Source organism: Peromyscus eremicus, chromosome 2 (genome assembly GCF_949786415.1).
Source record: "Peromyscus eremicus chromosome 2, PerEre_H2_v1, whole genome shotgun sequence".
Classification (NCBI taxonomy): Eukaryota; Metazoa; Chordata; class Mammalia; order Rodentia; family Cricetidae; genus Peromyscus; species Peromyscus eremicus.
Window position 1 is genome coordinate 86,527,474 of NC_081417.1, and position 17,613 is coordinate 86,545,086.

A 17,613-nucleotide genomic window follows, 5' to 3' on the forward strand; every position below is an offset into this window, starting at 1 on the left:
GCGAGAAAAGAGAAGCTTTTCTGTGACTTTAGAAAAATATGGTTGTGGGAGAGACACTGAAGAGAGGGGAAAGAAGAGAGAGTATGAAAATAGTCAGATCCCTTCCTCTGGAGGGCCAGGGACCTTCCACCAGACCTACACTTCAGTCATGTGAGGAACTCATCCACAGATGCTGGTGAGGAGCTTGTTAGGCAATGAAGAAAGGAGATGAACCGCATGATCAGACTGATGAAAAAAAAAAAGTAGCTTGTGCACACAGAGTCATGAACCAACAGAGCACAATGGTAGTGTGGCCCAGAAACCATCAGAGGCTATGAGAAGAAATTTAAATACCTTTGAGGTACTGAGTTGGAGAAGCAGGGACCTCTGTGCATGTCTGGGTTATATTACTATTCATGAACAAAGATATATGGGAAAAATGAAATTGGGTCATGTATTGTGATAGAAAATGTGTTTGTTTTTTTTTTGATTTTTTTTCTGATTACCAAGTCAGATACATACATTGTAGAAATCTTTAAACATCCAGGGGAATACCAACAAGAAAACCCAGTGTTAGTATTTTCAGACATGTCACTAGAGTCTTCCTCTCTTGTGCATGCATGCTCACATATATAATTGCACACTAAATATATGTTTGCATGCATAGCATGACAGCCTTCAAATTCTTCTGATCTCTACTTTTTGTACTCAACCACATAACTTTTCACATGGTATTAAACTTCTTCTATATCATTTTAATGGTGTACAATGTCCCATAGTATGGGAATACATAATTTAACCAATGCCCTAATTCTAGAGTTCATTGTTGGCTGTGTCCATCATTTTCTTATAGCTGTGATCTAATACCCAACAGGAATAATCTAAGGGGATGAATTATTGATTTTGGCTCACAGTTTCAGAGAGTTTAGGCCATAGTCATTTGTCTGTGTATTTCTGGGCCATTTGTGAGGCTGCAAATCTGGTGGTAGGATCCTGTGGCAAAGGAGCTTTCTCATAGCTGACAGGAAGCAGAGAGAAGAACACAGGAAGATGTCAGGACAAATCATAGCCCCCAGGAGTATCCTCATCCCACTCAATCTACTTTATAGCACTCTCTAATAACCCTATCATGCTATGAATCCACCAAAGAATTCATTCATTTCTTTCATCAGAGCCCTCATTAGATAACTGTATTCAGTAGACTCCCTTACAGATATACCCAAAAGAGTGTTCACTTATCTCCTAGGGGCATACCTTGTTGTGGTGGTAGCTGTTGTTGTTATTATTGTTGTTTTATTATCATTTTTTCTTTCTCCTTCTCCTCTTCTTCTTTGAACTTCTATAACCACTTTTGAAAATTTTCATTCTGTATATTCATTCTATGTATACTGTTAGATAAGAACATTTTTACACAAGGAAATGTGCTTCCAGCATATTCCCATATCCCTCATCAATCCCCCTTTTTTCTTATTCTTCTTCCCCCTTCTCTCATTGCTCTTTTCTGTCCCCCTAGACAGTTTATATTCATAAATTATTTTAGATATTTGTATAAAATCTTGGGACCACCAAGGAGAGAAAACATGTTTTATCTTCTGAGAACAATTTAATTCATTTACAATGATTATCTCCAGCAGTATCAATTTTCCTGTTTAAAAAAAAAAAAAACTTCTTTAGGGCTAAAAAACATTCCATTTTATATATATTGACATCCTATTTACTTATCCATCCCTCAGTGATTGTACACCAGGTATGATGTTATAAGTTAGCATTATGGATAGCAATGCACAATGTTGTGCAAGTGTCTCTGTGACGTGTTGACTTAGAGTGTTTTGGGAAAATACTCAGTACTGTGTCTGGGGCAAATGATAGATAGTTCTGTTTTTATTTTTTTGAGGCACTTCCATATTGACGTGCATGGTGACTAGGCTTTTCCAATAGCAGTATATGAAGGTTTCCTATAGTCCACATGTTTTGTCCTAGCTATTCTTAACCTGACAATCAAGGTTACAGGTTATGTTTAGGAATCTATATGTGTATACATATATTTCTATGCATGCAATAATAATTAGTAGAAAAGAGGGCCATAAATTTGAAGGAGAACTGTGGGAGTAATGTGGTTAAATTACAATCTAAAACAAAACAAAAAACCAAATTAACCTTCAAGTGGACCAAATTTCCTCCCATAGAGACTAGAGACTACATATATTTTTTCACTGCAATAATCATGTATGAAACTGGCCATTATTTCCATACACTCACTTAGCATTGTAGACAGAAAACTTCTCTCATCCCTAGAAAATCAATGCCTGGGATGTACTTGTCTCTGCCCCCCACCTCCCCACCTCCCAGTGCTTGAATTGTAAGTGTGTACTGCCCTGTCCAGCTTCCACACGGGGAACTAGGCATACAAACTCTGAGTTCTCCTGTTTAATAAGCAAGCACTTTAACCATGGAGCCATCTCAACATCCCCATCTTACCCTTTTTAACTAGAAATTTGTGTGTGTGTGTGTGTGTGTGTGTGTGTGTGTGTGTGACGTACATGTGTGTGTAATGCTTCCTTGGTTTATATTTAGCTGTTAAATACGGTTATTGAGTTTTGAAGACTGTTACATTTATTTAGCAACTTTGTTTAATTCAGTTATTTCATTAAGTCTTATGAATATTTTCTTTTTTGAGATTTTATTTCACTACCTAGAAAAGTTTTGCCAGCTCTGTTGCTTTTCCCTTGATAAAAGTCGCCAACTGTTTCAATTCTCTGAATTCTTTCCCAAGTTAACTTATTATATTTAAAAAACTTTAATGTGTTTTCTCTTTTAGATATTTTTCCTTTGGTGTACCTATAACTCAGTAATTTATAGGAGATTATAATCAACATGTGTGTATTTAGGAACATTCATTCACCCCAGCATCAATTACTGAGTGATCCACTCTTCTCCACTTATGTAATGTAAAATTCCTATAATGGGACAGGGACCCTCCATAGCCAAGATAGTTTTCCTGCTAACTGTGCATTTAGCTGGGTATAAGATCTGTGTCATGGTTTTTTTCAGTCTAACTTATGTAGAAATTGCTAAATCAATTTCATTTAGTTTTGCTTCCCCTCCTTTTTTATGCACTGAAAATGTTTGCAAAGATAATTTGTTTTATGGAAATTTAGAGGAAATTACCTAGCAATTATTCTTACCATTTTAAGGTAATTATCTGATATTCATTCTCACATATTTATGGATATATTCTGTCATGTTCACCTAAGTAGATTTTAAAAATATTTTCATACTAGTACACATTATAAATTAAACACATTCTCATCATACCCTCCTGTACTCACTTTTCATGTTCCTCCCCTACCTTATCTCTCTTTGTTCTCCCAGTAGTTTTACAACTACTTCCATTTCATATATACATATATGATTTTAAGCATTTATATAAAATTCTAGGAGCCACAAATGAGAGAATAAGTGTTTGTCTTTCTGAGACTTAATTAGATTAACATGATTATTTCCACTGTCCATTCTCTTGCAAACTACAGAACTTCATTCTTCTTTGTGGCAGAAAAAAAAAGTGTTTCATTATTTTCTTTCTTCACTCCTCTGTTACTAGACACCTAGATTGGTTCTACAATTTAGCATTTAACATAGTACTTCAATAAACATGTATGTGCAAACATCCATGTTATATATTGACTTGGATTCCTTTTGTGTCCTTTCTATCTGTTCTATAAAATTCCTTATGTATATGCAGGTTTTCAGATTTACCAACAGTAAGATTTTATAGCACTTTACCTCAATCACCACTTTATCTATGTTTAGATTCTTTTTACATTTTCTAGTGTTGAATGTTTGGTGGGGAGGGCATGCTTTCCAATTCTCCAGATTGCCAAAGATTTTTTTTTATTCATTTCCTTAGAAAAATTTAATCTTAGATTTATTTGCAATTCCTCTACTTTTCCCTCTGCTAATTTATTACCTTCTGGTCTTAATATGTTCTGATTTTTTTTTTACTTACTCTGAGTTAATTTTATAGATTTTTTTTCTTGCTAGTCAAGTTGAATGCATAGTTCATACTATTTTCTCTCTTTTTCCTAATCAGAAAATTGTTAATGGCTATGAATATTCCTTTTGGTATGACTTTGGAAATATTCCATTCATGTTGGTAAGCTGTATTCTTGTAGTTACACTGTTCTTTCCTTTATACCCAGTCAATAATTATAGTTTGTTTTTTTATTCAGATATTTAAGATTAATTGGAATTCTTTATTTGATGCAGTAACCTCTTCAGCTCAACTCCTTTCTTTGGTTTATTTATTTTGTTTTCATGAAAATCATGTACCCATGTATTTGTGTGTGTATGCGTGCGTGCGTGTGTGTACCCATACATACAAATACAGAGGCCAGAGGAGTATGTCAAGTGCCTTCCTTTATCACTCTCACTCTCTCATTAATCTCCTTGCAACAATATATCTCACAGAATCTATAACTCACTCTTTTTATTTTTCAGCTAAGCTGGAGGTCAGCAAGCCCCAGTGATCTGTGTCTCCTTCCTTGGCATGACTGAGATTACAGGCATGCATGACCATGCCCAGCTTTTACATGACTGCTGGAGATCTGAACTTAGTTCCTCATGTTTGGACAACAAGCACTCTTAGCCATGGAGCCATCTCCACAGCCCCAGATTATGTTTTCTTAATGTGTGCCAAGCATAAAAAATACTTGACTAATTTTTTTCTCTGGACTCTATCTCCATCATAAATCTTTCTTTCTTCCTTCCTTTCTTTCTTTCTTTCTTTCTTTCTTTCTTTCTTTCTCTTTTTCTTTCTTCTCTCTCTCTCTCTCTCTCTCTCTCTCTCTCTCTCTCTCTCTCTCTCTTTCTTTTTTTTATCTTTTGAGATTGTGTAGCTGGAACTTCTAGCTCACCCCAGCATGATCCAAAGAGTCCCATTCCTGTTCGCTCTTCAAACCCCTCCCACTCAGAGAATCTCCAAACAAAAGAAAAGTACCACAAAGCCCAGTTCCGCATTCTTGGTGACCATTGCAACTTCCTCCCCTGTTGCCACCAGCTGCCCAAGTTCCCACCTAAGTGTTCTGCTTTCGACCATACCTGGGTACAAACCCATCTTGTGATAGACATATCATTGCACCTCACTTACAACCTCTAAAGTCTCCCTGCTTTCATTTGTGGGTGCAATTCCTCCAACCTCTATCTGTGGGACTGGAGAACCAACCCTTCCAGGAGTTGCTCTGCTCAAATACACTTGCTGTCATGTATTTTCTTTTCTTTTTTTTTTTTTTGGTTTTTCGAGGCAGGGTTTCTCTGTGTAGCTTTGCGCCTTTCCTGGGACTCACTTGGTAGTCCAGGCTGGCCTCGAACTCACAGAGATCCACCTGGCTCTGCCTCCCGAGTGCTGGGATTAAAGGTGTGCGCCACCACCGCCCGGCATCTGTCATGTATTTTCAATTCAGATTGATCTGGCTTACTGCTTCCGTGGAGAAATCTATTATTGGGGCAGAAAATCTATTAGAGATTATAATATAACCACATCTTTTCCTCTTTTCTTTTCCTCTTTTCTTTTCCTCCCTTCAAGCCTCCCATCTACCCTACTTGCTTTCTTTCATAGCCTTTTTTACTATTTTTAACCAGTTTTTAATACATTTTTAATTAAAATGGAATCACATAGCATTTCCTTTCCCCTCTCCTTCCTCTACCCACTCCAAGGCACCTTCCATTTTTTTCCTAAGGATAAGCCCCTTATTGGTTGTCAAATACAAAGTAGTCAGTCCTGAAACCGTGAAGGCAATACAGACTCCATCTTAGAGAAGGACCACCATCTTAGACCACCTGCTGTACTCAGTTCCAGGAAGGACCTCAGGAATGTGCCATGACAACTTGAACAGATACAGAGCAGTATGCTCCTGCAGACATTCTGTCTGGGGTTTATGGCCCTTGAAGATATCCAGATAGTCCTGCTGAGCAACCTAGATAATCCTGCTTGCAAGTTGTGATTCCCACCAAAAGTCTAACCCAATAGTTTAAAAAAAATCACCTTGCCCCATATCCCTTCTACCCAATCCCAACATGCCAAAGCATGTAATTCCCAGCTTGAGGTTTTCCCTATAAAAACTCTCTACCCTTGGCCCATGTGCCACTGCCACATTTCCCTCCATCTGCCATGCGGTGGCCCAGGTGAGAACCTGATAATAAAAGGATGCTTATATGCTTACATCAGATACCAGCTCCTTGGTGGTCTCTGGGGGTTTTGAAAAACATGTACAACAAAACCACATATACACAAAAAATGAAAGCAGACTTAGCAAGCTGTGTTGTATGTTTACATGTACTATATTTGTATGTAACAATAATAATCAAAGAAAAAGGTCTTTTTTGCTTTAAGAATTTTCGTATGATTTTTCCTCTTCAAGAAACCACAATCACTCTAAATTCTGTACAAATACAGAGTAAAATACATACAATTCCTATCTCATCAGTGTTCTATTGCCATGAAGAGACACCATGACCACAGCAGCTCTTATAAAAGATAGCATTTAACTGGGGCTTCCTTACAGTTTCAGAAGTTCAGTCCATTATCATCATGGTGGAAAGCATGGGGGCACACAGGCAGACAAGGCACTAGAGAAAGAGCTGAGAGTTCTACATCAGGATCCACAGGAAAAGAGAAACCCTGGGCTTGGAATAGAACATCTGAAACCTCAAAGGCATCCCCAGTGGCACACTTCCCCACCTCCTAATCCTCCCAAATAGTGCCACTCCCTGGTGACCATGTCTTCAAATCTATAAGCCTATAAGGGTGATTTTTATTCAAACCAGCACACTGCTCCCACCTTGTGCTCAACAGAGAGAAGATGAGAGCTTTTCACTGGTTGTTGTTCTGTTTGTGAGGCAGTCTTACAGACAGGTAACCCTGGCAGGCCTCAGACTCACTATGTAGCTGAAGATGACCTTGAACTCCTGAATCCTCCTGCCTCCATCTCCTTACACTGGTGACTGGTTGTCTATTCCTTGACTGGTTGGTAGTAAGACACGTGGGACAACTGCCAACATGCAATGACATTGTGAGTCACCTTGTGCCCTTTCTTTTGCCTACAGCTCCTTATTTGTACTGCTTCAACTTTATAGTGGAAAATAGTCTTCTCGTGTGCATACACACACCTTTTGTCTTAGTTGACAATTACTGTTTCTGAATAACACAGGCCATGCTGGATGGATGGAGATGAGAAACACAGCATGAGTAACGGGGGCTGGAAGGAGCAATACTCTGGTGACTTCACTGCTTCATCACCTGGTCATGACTGTCCCAGGGTCTCAGTGTCAAAGAATGCTCTGCAAATCCCTTCATGTTGTTCTTTAAATTGTCTCAGCTCTTTATAAGACCAAAAGGAAATGGGTTCCCCTCAGTTCAACTTCATGTGCTTTACAGTTAGTGGGAAAGCCTCCCTGATTCTGTATTCATCAGTTTCCAATTTGGGTTCTGGATGTATTTGTGAGCTCTTATCTCATGTTTCCATAAGCATTTAGTGGATTGAGAGGCTGTACCAGAGCCTGAGAGCCAGGTGCCATTTTAATTAGTATTTTTCACTCATTGTTAAAATTTTGCTTCTGCAATGAGTTCCAGACTTCCTACCACTACACTTTTAGCCCATCATCCCTTGTCTAGGCTCCTGGGAACTCTTTCTGAGTCCTCTCTGTGTTTTCTGTCCAGCCCTTCCATTCTATCTTCCACCCTAGTCACCAAGAGCGATTTCCTAAAAGCCAAACCTCTTAACGCCAGTCATTTTGCACTCACAGAGCACCCACTTGGTTCCAAGACTGTGAGAATAGACTAGATACGGCACCTGCCATCAAGAATCAGAGTCTTGTGTGAAGAAGAGAGAAAGTTGTACTAACAAACCAATAAGATGAAGGTTGTGGAAGGGACAGAGTGTGGTGTGCTGTGAGGTGAAATAGGACTCTTTCAGGCAAAGTTACCCCCAGGAAGAGATGCTAGAAAGAAAAGAGAAAGTCAGCTGAGAATGGACAATATTCTAGAAGCTGGAAGGCACAAACAAAGGTACAGTAAGGGAGACACCCTTCCAAAGTAATTAAAGAGAACTAACCACAGCAGAAAAGGACCGAGGGTTAAGTGATGGGTCTGATCAAATCAGCAAAGCCTGGGTAATGGAAGGCCTGAATCTTTGCTAAGGAGCTGTTAGGGTTTTTTTGTTTGGTTTGGTTTGGTTGGGGGCAGGGGGTTGTTGTTAGTGGTGGTGTTTTGTTTTGTTTTGTTTCATTTTTCCTGAAGTAAACAAGAAGCTACGGAAGGCTTTACTTACATTTGGCTGCTTAAAACAGTACACATCTACTATTTCTGTTTCCATTGGTCAAAAGCCCTGGTGCAGCCAGCTGGATTATCTGCACAGATCTCAAATCTGTCAAATCTGGCTAACTCTGCAAACCTCACCTGAAGCTGGATCCCTCTTCCAAAGAGAATGGCTCTTGGCAGAATGCAGCTCCTTGTAATGGCAAGACTGATGTCTGAAATCTTGCTGCTGCTGCTGCTGTTGCTGATGATGATGATGATGATGACAATGATGATGATGGCTGAGCAATGAGTCCCTTGCTGCCACTCCCAAGTCCTCCCACACACTCCCAGTGAAAGGCTGTTTGTGGTCTTCTATCTCCCTGGATATTTGCTCTGTGGCCTATTTAATGCAATAATCAAAGAGACTGGACTGAGAAGACTATAGTCTGGCTCAGAAGTGGGACAGAAGAGCTGTTTCTGCCTGGCTTAAGTGGGGTCAGCAGGGCAGTCATAAAGAGCTAGAGGAAGGAGGAAGGCCCAGGATAAGAAGAGCCCATTAGAAAACGACAGAATGAAGTGTCCGAGCACAGCAAATGGCTCCCAGCTTCTCTGGGGTCACAGCAAGGAGATGGGTCAGCATGGTGCTTTCTTCTTAGACCGAGTTCAAAGTCATCCTCATTACATTGTCAGTTTGAAGCCAGCCTGGGCTACATAAAATCCTGCCTCAAAAAAAATATATATATATAATAATAATGAAAAGATGGCTAGACTATACAATCAAGCATGAAGCTTTTGCAAGTGTGGTGTCTTGAGCCATTGTAGCGGCCACATGCAGCTGGCCCTGGTGTCCTACTTAATCTAAGAATCAATTCTCAGACTGCTGGATCTGGGCAAGTTCACAGACATAATTTAGGTTAAATACATCTCCTCAACTGTTCTCCAGGAGAGTTAGATCTGAAGCTCAGGAAAGGATGGAAGCGGTAATCTCAGAGCAAGTCTGAGATTGATTGGGTTTCTTGTCTCTAAATTAAGGACTCTTAATTGTTCTGTGCCACCCATGAAGCCTTAATTCATTTGTTAAACCACGACAGATTTGGATTTAGACCTGTGTATCGAGCCCTGAGGCCTGATGCCTATTTGCCTCCCCGGCACAGAAGCAGTGGGAATTAGAAAAGACCGGTCTAGACTTATAGCAAGGTTATGAGCCCTCACTCCACCAGAAACCTGCACGTAATATGGCCAGGTTTAGCGTTTTACCTTGCAAGAGGAAGCAATGAAAGCAGCTAGTTGGAACCCCCCACCCCCAAGCCTCAGCTGTGTGTGAAAATAACAAAGAGGAAGGCATTCCCAGACAAACCAAGGTGGCCTCCCGCCCCCATCAAGGATGGAGCTCTGAGCTAAGCAGGCCTCGGGTGAAATTAAACTCTCCATTTTCAACTGAATTTGCCAGGTTTTCAGCCAAAATAATAATAATAATAAGTATCACAACTACAAGCTGTTCCAAGCCAAGCTGCCCTTAAACAGATAATCGGATTTGCATAATTGGGTGCTGCTAAGGTTTAAATAATTCATCAACATGGCAGGCTCTTTTTCATAGCCAAATAGAACTGCCAGACTCCTCCGGGAGAGGATCAATGGCAATCCACATCCCAAGAATGTGAGCTGCATCCTCAGGGTGGCCAGAGGTGCTGGGTGAAGTTTGGAGAGGGTACCTCCTGCTGCCTGCTCCTTTGCTGCAGTGTGGATTCGGACAAAGGGTTTGCTTTTTTCTTTCATGGTTCTGAGGTGTGCAGCAAATCTTGTTCATAGTAAAGGCAAAAAGAAACATTGTGCCAGACCCTTTGAAGAACATCAGAAATAACTCAGACGTAAAGTGCTTGCTTACAAGCAGGATGATTTGAGTTCGATCCCCAGTACCGCTGTGAAAATGCCAGGCATGGTGGCAGACACTTACAATCCTAGCAGCAGAAAGTGGAGACAGTTGGATCCCTGGGTCTCATTGGAAGGTCAGCCTATCTCACTTGGCAAGTGTCTTATAAAACAGTGCAGATGGCCAGGCGGTGGTGGCGCACGCCTTTAATCCCAGCACTCGGGAGGCAGAGCCAGGCGGATCTCTGTGAGTTCGAGGCCAGCCTGGGCTACCAAGTGAGTCCCAGGAAAGGCGCAAAGCTACACAGAGAAACCCTGTCTCGAAAAACCAAAAAAAAAACCAAAAAACAAAAAAAAACAAAAAACAGTGCAGAAGGCACCTGAGAAATGATACCTGCATGTGCAAGGGCACATACATGCTCATACCCATACACATTCCCACACACAGAGAGACATGAAGGGGGGAGGAGTATCTGCTCTGAGAATCTCAGGCTCTTGCAGATTCAGAGGAAGTGACAGAAAGTGCAGGGAACAAAGCCTGATAGGAGGTAGAAATGGGGGAAGGGGGGTTATAAGAAAAGACCAGAAAGATGTGAGTAAGGGAGATTATTTCACAGTCTACAAGTTTCTGCAGCATTATTATGACCTGGGCACAGGGCAAGCAGGAACACTCAGAAGAAGAGATAATGGCTACCTGACTATCTGGAGACATCATCACTAGCCATCCTTCAGGAGCTGTCAACCTCTCCCAGACAAAGGATCACCAGGAACACACCTGGACTGTGAACACACCTATGGTCAGACAACGTTAACTTCAGCACTCACCACAGCATTGAGAATGCTTATGGAACCTTGAGGTATCTCACTGGGAAGAACTGAGACTAACATAGAACGTGAGCCCCTGCTAAGGTTATTTGGGATGGGAATGTCCAGCAAGTGATGATCACTTGGAAGTGGGGGGTGACTCCACAACTGTAGTACCACCATGAATCTCATGTGATACAGAGAGAGAAAGAATACAGCAAGGGTAAAGCTAGAATATGTGAGGCAGTCCTCATATTAGCTGCAAGGGAGCTGTTTGCTTCTTTGATTTTCACAGTGACCTTGATGTTGTCTGTGTCCAGACAAGACTGTGAAGGGGTCCGTAACCTCATCACAATTACAGAGTGACCCTGTCTAATGTTGGCACTCTGGAAAGTTGTTTATCTGGCAGGATAATACCACAGGCTGGCTGTGAATGCACACTGGGTCCTAAAACACAGAGGCCACAGGACAAGTTCCAGGAAAGTTCCTAGGCATCAAAGTCTCCTGTCTTCTTTCCCACAGTGACATAAGAAAGTTAGTATTACCTTCTTGACTCAGAGTGTCCAATACTGAGTGTGCCATCCTCCCTAAAATTTGTTTCTTCTCTAGTATTTCTTCTGTGACCAATGGGGATAGAACCACTGTCTACATGGAGATGGGACACACAGATGATTTCTAGACAGCACCCTATTCTCTTCTCTCCATTCTTTACCACATTTAATCCATTTATAAGTCTTGTTGATTTTGCTTCAGGAATAAACTCACACTCTGTAAGTATTGATGTCCACACTGGATTATGATTGTCCATCTCAATATCCAAGAAAAAGATGCAGAAATAAGAAAGTGGAAGTGATGGGAAAAAAGGGGGCAAGTACCCAGTCTTTGACCCCTTCCATATAATTGTTATAGATGAGTTTAGCATTTCAGGGGAGCAAGATCCTGACTGGCCAGCCAGAGGAGGTGTATTGGTAAGAGTCTGTAGAATCTAGGACACAAATATGACTTTGGGATTATAATATTTGTTACTTTTGCATCACTCTGATCACAATTTCTGGCAAAAACAATTTAAAGGAGGAACAGTTTATTAAAGCCCATGGTTATAGAGGGGTTTCTGTCTGTCATGGTGCAGAAAGTATGGCAGGTAAATCTGCTCCATTCATTGCTGAAGGAACTTGATGTTGCTGTTCACGTCATGGCAGACCAGGAAACAGAGTGGCTGGAAACAGGGACCAAGCTATAGCTTTCAGAGGTCTACCACTAGTGTCCTACTTTTGCCAACCAAGCCCTACTTTAAAGGCTTCACAGCATTTAAAATACTGTAACCAAATGAAGGAACAAGAGCTAAAAATGTGCGTCTACAGGGGGCAACTCAGATTCAAACCATTGCTGACCAGAGTTGTTGGTCAGCAAGTGTGACACAGAATCAAGGAGAGAACTTTTCACTCTCCTGTCCACCAAAGTCTACCATGTGCCTTGGCCATCCTCTTGGTGTTAGGTTACCAGAGAACCGGTACAGGTGAAACCCAAGGAGCTAAAATCACCAACATAGCATGGAAACCAGGAGTAGTAGTTATGTAGTGAACGTCACCACAAATGAACAAGTCTCTAAAAGTCAGAGGAGATATTCAATCCGGAATCTTCAAATACACAAAGTACATACATCAATGTTAATATGATTCTGTTGAAAGCCAAAGGTGCATAAAAGATTTAAACATTAGAATCTCACAGTGTCTACGTCTATGTAATTTATGTGATCCTGTCTGTGCTTCTCATACTTTGTAAGAGATTAGATGTTGGTTTTATAGTTGTTAATTCCCAGTTGATCATGGAAAATTGTATGAACAAGTGCATGTAGTATATGACTAAGGTTGGTTCATGCTACCTGCTACTAAATACCCACTCACAACCACACCGGAAATGGTCTGTATAGTTATGGTGTTGTGAATAAGAATGGTCCCTATAGGCTCATATATTTGAATGCTTAATCACTAGGGAGTGGCTCTTTTTGAAAGGATTAGAAGCATTAGAAAGTATTGACTTATTGGAGGAAGTGTTTCACTAGGGATGGATTTTGAGGATTCTCTGCCTGAGAATCAGTAGGATCATGTAACTCCAGACTATGTCCCCCAGCATTATGTCTGCCATGCCTGCTATGATACTCCCTGCCATGAAGATAACGGACTAAGCCTCTGAAACTGAAACCAAGCACTCAGTTAAATGCTTTCTCTTCAAAGAGTTGCTGTGGCCATGGTGTCTCTTCACAGCAATAGGGCGGTGACTAGGACAGCAATTCAACAAAGTGCATCCTGTAATTACAGGGGTAGATGTCTTGGTGATGCCACATTACTATGAAAGGTTACTATTTTAGTATATGTGCATGTCTTTATAAGTGTGTACACATGTGTGCAGGAATATGTTCATGTGCATATACATGTGTATAGGTGCATGTAGTGGTGTGTTTGTATACATGTTGGGGGTACAGATAAATTGGGGGTGCATTATGAGTATGTGTATATGTAGGGGCAAGTGCATAGGCAAGTGCTTTTACCTGTATATGTCTGTGGATGTGCATGAACATGTGTGCATGTCTGTGTAGAGGTTAACATTGGGTGCCTTCCTCAATCACCCTCTGCCTTTTTCGAAACAAGGTCTCTCCCTGAACATGGAGCTTGCTGATTCAGACAGACAGGCTTTCCAGGAGGCCTCAAAGATTTGCTTGCCTCTTCCACTTCTGTGCTAAGATTATACATGTGTTCCACCATGACAAGCTTTCCCATGAGTGTTAGGAATCAAACTTGGGTCCTCAAGTTGTTCCAGCAAGACTTTCAAGAACTGAACCACCTTCCCAACCTTTATTAAAGGGCTTAAATCCTAACATAAGCACATTTTCAGAACTTCTTGCCTCTCCTCCTAAGAGGTAGAGCCAGTGAAGGGGGCATGGCAGGGAAGATGCTTTCTTCTTAATAATCCATGAACCGGCAGGGAACCATACTTCGCGTAACACTGTCCTTGACTTCCAATAATCAAAATAATCATTTAACAGTTATCTAGATTCATTGCTCCCCTCAAAAGTTCAGAAATTTGTTTAGCCAAAGTTAAATTCTAAGTTCAATATGGGCCAAGACAGATCATTAGGACATAATAGTGAAGTTGCATTTGCTATCCAAGGTAAGTATATGTAATAGGTTCTCTGGCTGCTATGACAAATAAATACATGTAGGCTTTATTAGAACAATACACATTGATTTTTGTTACAGTTCTGGAGCTCTGAAGTCCAAAAATGAGACTAAAGTCAAGGCTAGTCTTTTTTGGAGAATCTGCCCCTTGCCTCCTTCAATCTTCTAGAAGTCACCATGTGCCTTGACAGTCATTCACATGTTCTTCTTCCAGTATGACATTACTTCCTCTAGCCTTTGACTTTCTTATCTCTCTTTGAGATTTCTCCTTTTAAGGCCAGTAGGTAACAACCTCACTCAAAATCTTTAACATGATAACATGCCCAAGTTCCTCTGTTCTGTTTGTTTATGTTCATGGGTCCCTGGGATTATGACACCAACATCTCTTGCTTGGTCATTATTCATTCTACAGCCCAATTTCTTTAGAATTATCTAAAACCCACATGATGTCTGATGAACAAAGATATGAGTGGCTGTAGCACTTCATAGGCTTGTATTTCAACTGCAGCCCAGAATTTTATATGTTATTGCCTCTGAGTCTCGACGGCTCCTTCTGTTAAATGAAGATATTGTTCTACCCCCATGGGGTTACTGTGAGAGTAACTATAAATGTATATAGAAAGGGCCAATACTCAGTAGGTGCTTAACAACTGTTTCTTCGACTTTCTGGATTTGATACTGGACCCTTCTTATGCACCTGTAGAAGCATCAGTGATGTGGGTTCCTTCTCATCATTACTCATGTCACTGACTTGGCACACATCTCCCCCTTGCTGGTCTTCAATCTCCATGAAACTACTCCCTGTAACAGTCCAGTTGATGTTCCTGGCAGCAAGCATTTTTACTGCATTGTATGAGCAAAGCAGAGATGGAGCAGCACATGAAGGACAGCCTCACCAGTCCCCACAGCCAAACCTGCCTCCTCCCCAGCAGCTTTGAGACCAGACATGAAAGGCCTTTACAGAGACATGAGAATTGTCAGTAGAGTCTTTCTTCTCTTGATAATGGTCCTGCCAGAACCAGGAGGGGGGAAAAAAAGAAAATATGTTGATGTGCTTTTTGTTATGATACATAGGCTGCAGGGTATATATAATCATGAAAATCATTCTTTGACCAAAATTGCTACTGCATTTGCATCATTTTTAATACTATGTCCTATATGTAATTTTTCTATTGGTGGTCTCATAGAAAAAATCATCTTAGTTGTCATTTTAGGAGCAGCCAAAGTCTTTTAACTCATCCCCAGGAAAAGTCAATAGAGGGTTAGGAGATGGCTCAGTTGGTTACATGCTTGCCTTATAAGCATGAGGATCTAAATTAAATCCTCAGAACCCATGTGGAAAGCCAGGTTTGGTGGCACATCCTGTAACCCCAGTGCTAAGGAAACATAGACAGATCCCTGAGCTTACCAGCCAGCCAATATTGCTTAATCAATGAGCCCCAAGCCAAGGGAGAAAAAAAAACCTTTCTCAACAATCAAGGTAGACAGTACCTGAAGAATGAGATTGTCCTTTGGCCCCTACCCAGACACATGTATACACACACACACACACACACACACACACACACACACACAGAGAGAGAGAGAGAGAGAGAGAGAGAGAGAGAGAGAGAGAGAGAGAAAGAAAGAGACAGAGAGAGAGAGACAGACAGAGAGAGAGAGACAGACAGAGAGACAGAGAGACAGACAGAGAGACAGAGAGAGAGACAGACAGAGACACAGAGACACAGAGAGAGAGAATATATAATGATTCTGCCACTATGTGTACATTTTAGGGACAGTCACACACACACACACACACACACACACACACACACACGCACACACACAGCCAATATATAATGATTCTGCCACTATGTGTACATTTTAGGGACAGTCACACACACACACACACACACAGCCAACATATGATTCTGCCACTAGTACATATTTAGGGACAGTGTACTCACCATCCTTTCTGAAAATCTTTCTATGAGGCTTTGAGTGTAATAAATTATCAAGTTCCTCTTACCTCCTATTTTAAATCAATTATGAAAAAAGTGGCTGCATCAACTGAGGAGAATGTATGGGCCTCATGTGAGGGATTACAACGGAAATTCAGCATGAGGTGGGGCAGCCTAGGGCCAGTTGATGATGGGCCTCCCATTCCAGCCATTGGTGGCTACTTCACGTACCATTTGATGCCAGAGAGGACAAAGGAAGTCTGTACTGGCTGCTGGTGAACAGGGTATATGGCCCCCAATGTCACTTCACCTACAGGATTCCCACCATGGCACCCACTGGTTAAACCACTGAATTTGGAGACAACCACACCAGCTGCAAGTTAACATTGAATGGAAAGCTACCTGTAGGCATTAATCATTTCATGCATCCACTGTGATTATCCCACAGCATGCCTTCAGAGTACCAGACTCGGCTTCCAATCTCATTTGCCTGCCTTCCCAGTCCACTGTCTTGAACTTACATGGCATGAAGGCAAGGACAACCATCTCTCCCCTGTGTTCTACAACCTAGCAAGTCCCAGTTGTAAGCTGACCCTGTTGCAAGACCTCACAGGCCTAGCTAAAGCTTGAATGCATTGTATGAAACATTGAACAAAAAGCCTCCTCAGGGAGCAGATCATCCAGCCAGTCATCTCTAAAATGCTTCCAGGAGGAATGGGGACTCCCCGCAACCCAGGTTTTATAAAGTTATAATTGAGAAGGGAATATATACTATTTTGTAGATAGTTAAGGTGTCCACTGTCACGGTATGTGCAGGCACTGAAATGATTACTACAATCTCATAACACATCCATCACCAATCATAGTTTTCTTTGTGCGGTTGTATGTGTCATGAGAACAGTTAAGATCTACTCTTGTAGCAATTTCCAAGTGTGCTATACAGTATTTGCTATAATGAACAGTGACCAGGCTGTGAAAAAGGTATCCAGAAGTTATTTCTTCTGTCTGAGTGAAACATTGCACATTCCTACTCACTTTTCTCCATTTTTCCTCCACCCGCAACCCCTCCCAGGCAGCTACAACTCTAGCCTCTGCTTTTAGAAATCTGATATTTTTTTAGAGTTCCCATGTGAGGCAGGTCATACAGTATTTGTTGTTCTTTTCCTGGCTTATTTCATATGTCATAATGCTTCCAATGTTCACCCATATTGTTACAAATACTACTTTTTCCCCTTTATTATAAAGGCCAAATAATAATCCATTATATGTATATATCTATATATTTTCTTGATCCATTTATCCATCACTAGTGAGCTCTTAGGGTGATTCCATAACTTGGCTAGTAGTAGGAATTTGAACTAAGCTTGAAAAGTAGCTACAAAATGGATGGGTGGTCCATAAGTAATTCATGCCACATTAAACTTGCATAGCAAGCCACCCCAAAACTCAGGATCTTAAAACAATAATTATGGTGGTATTTTATTTGTACTGAAATGTGATTTTAATTGTATGTTAATAAATAAAGTTGCCCCGGGGGTCAGAGCTATTA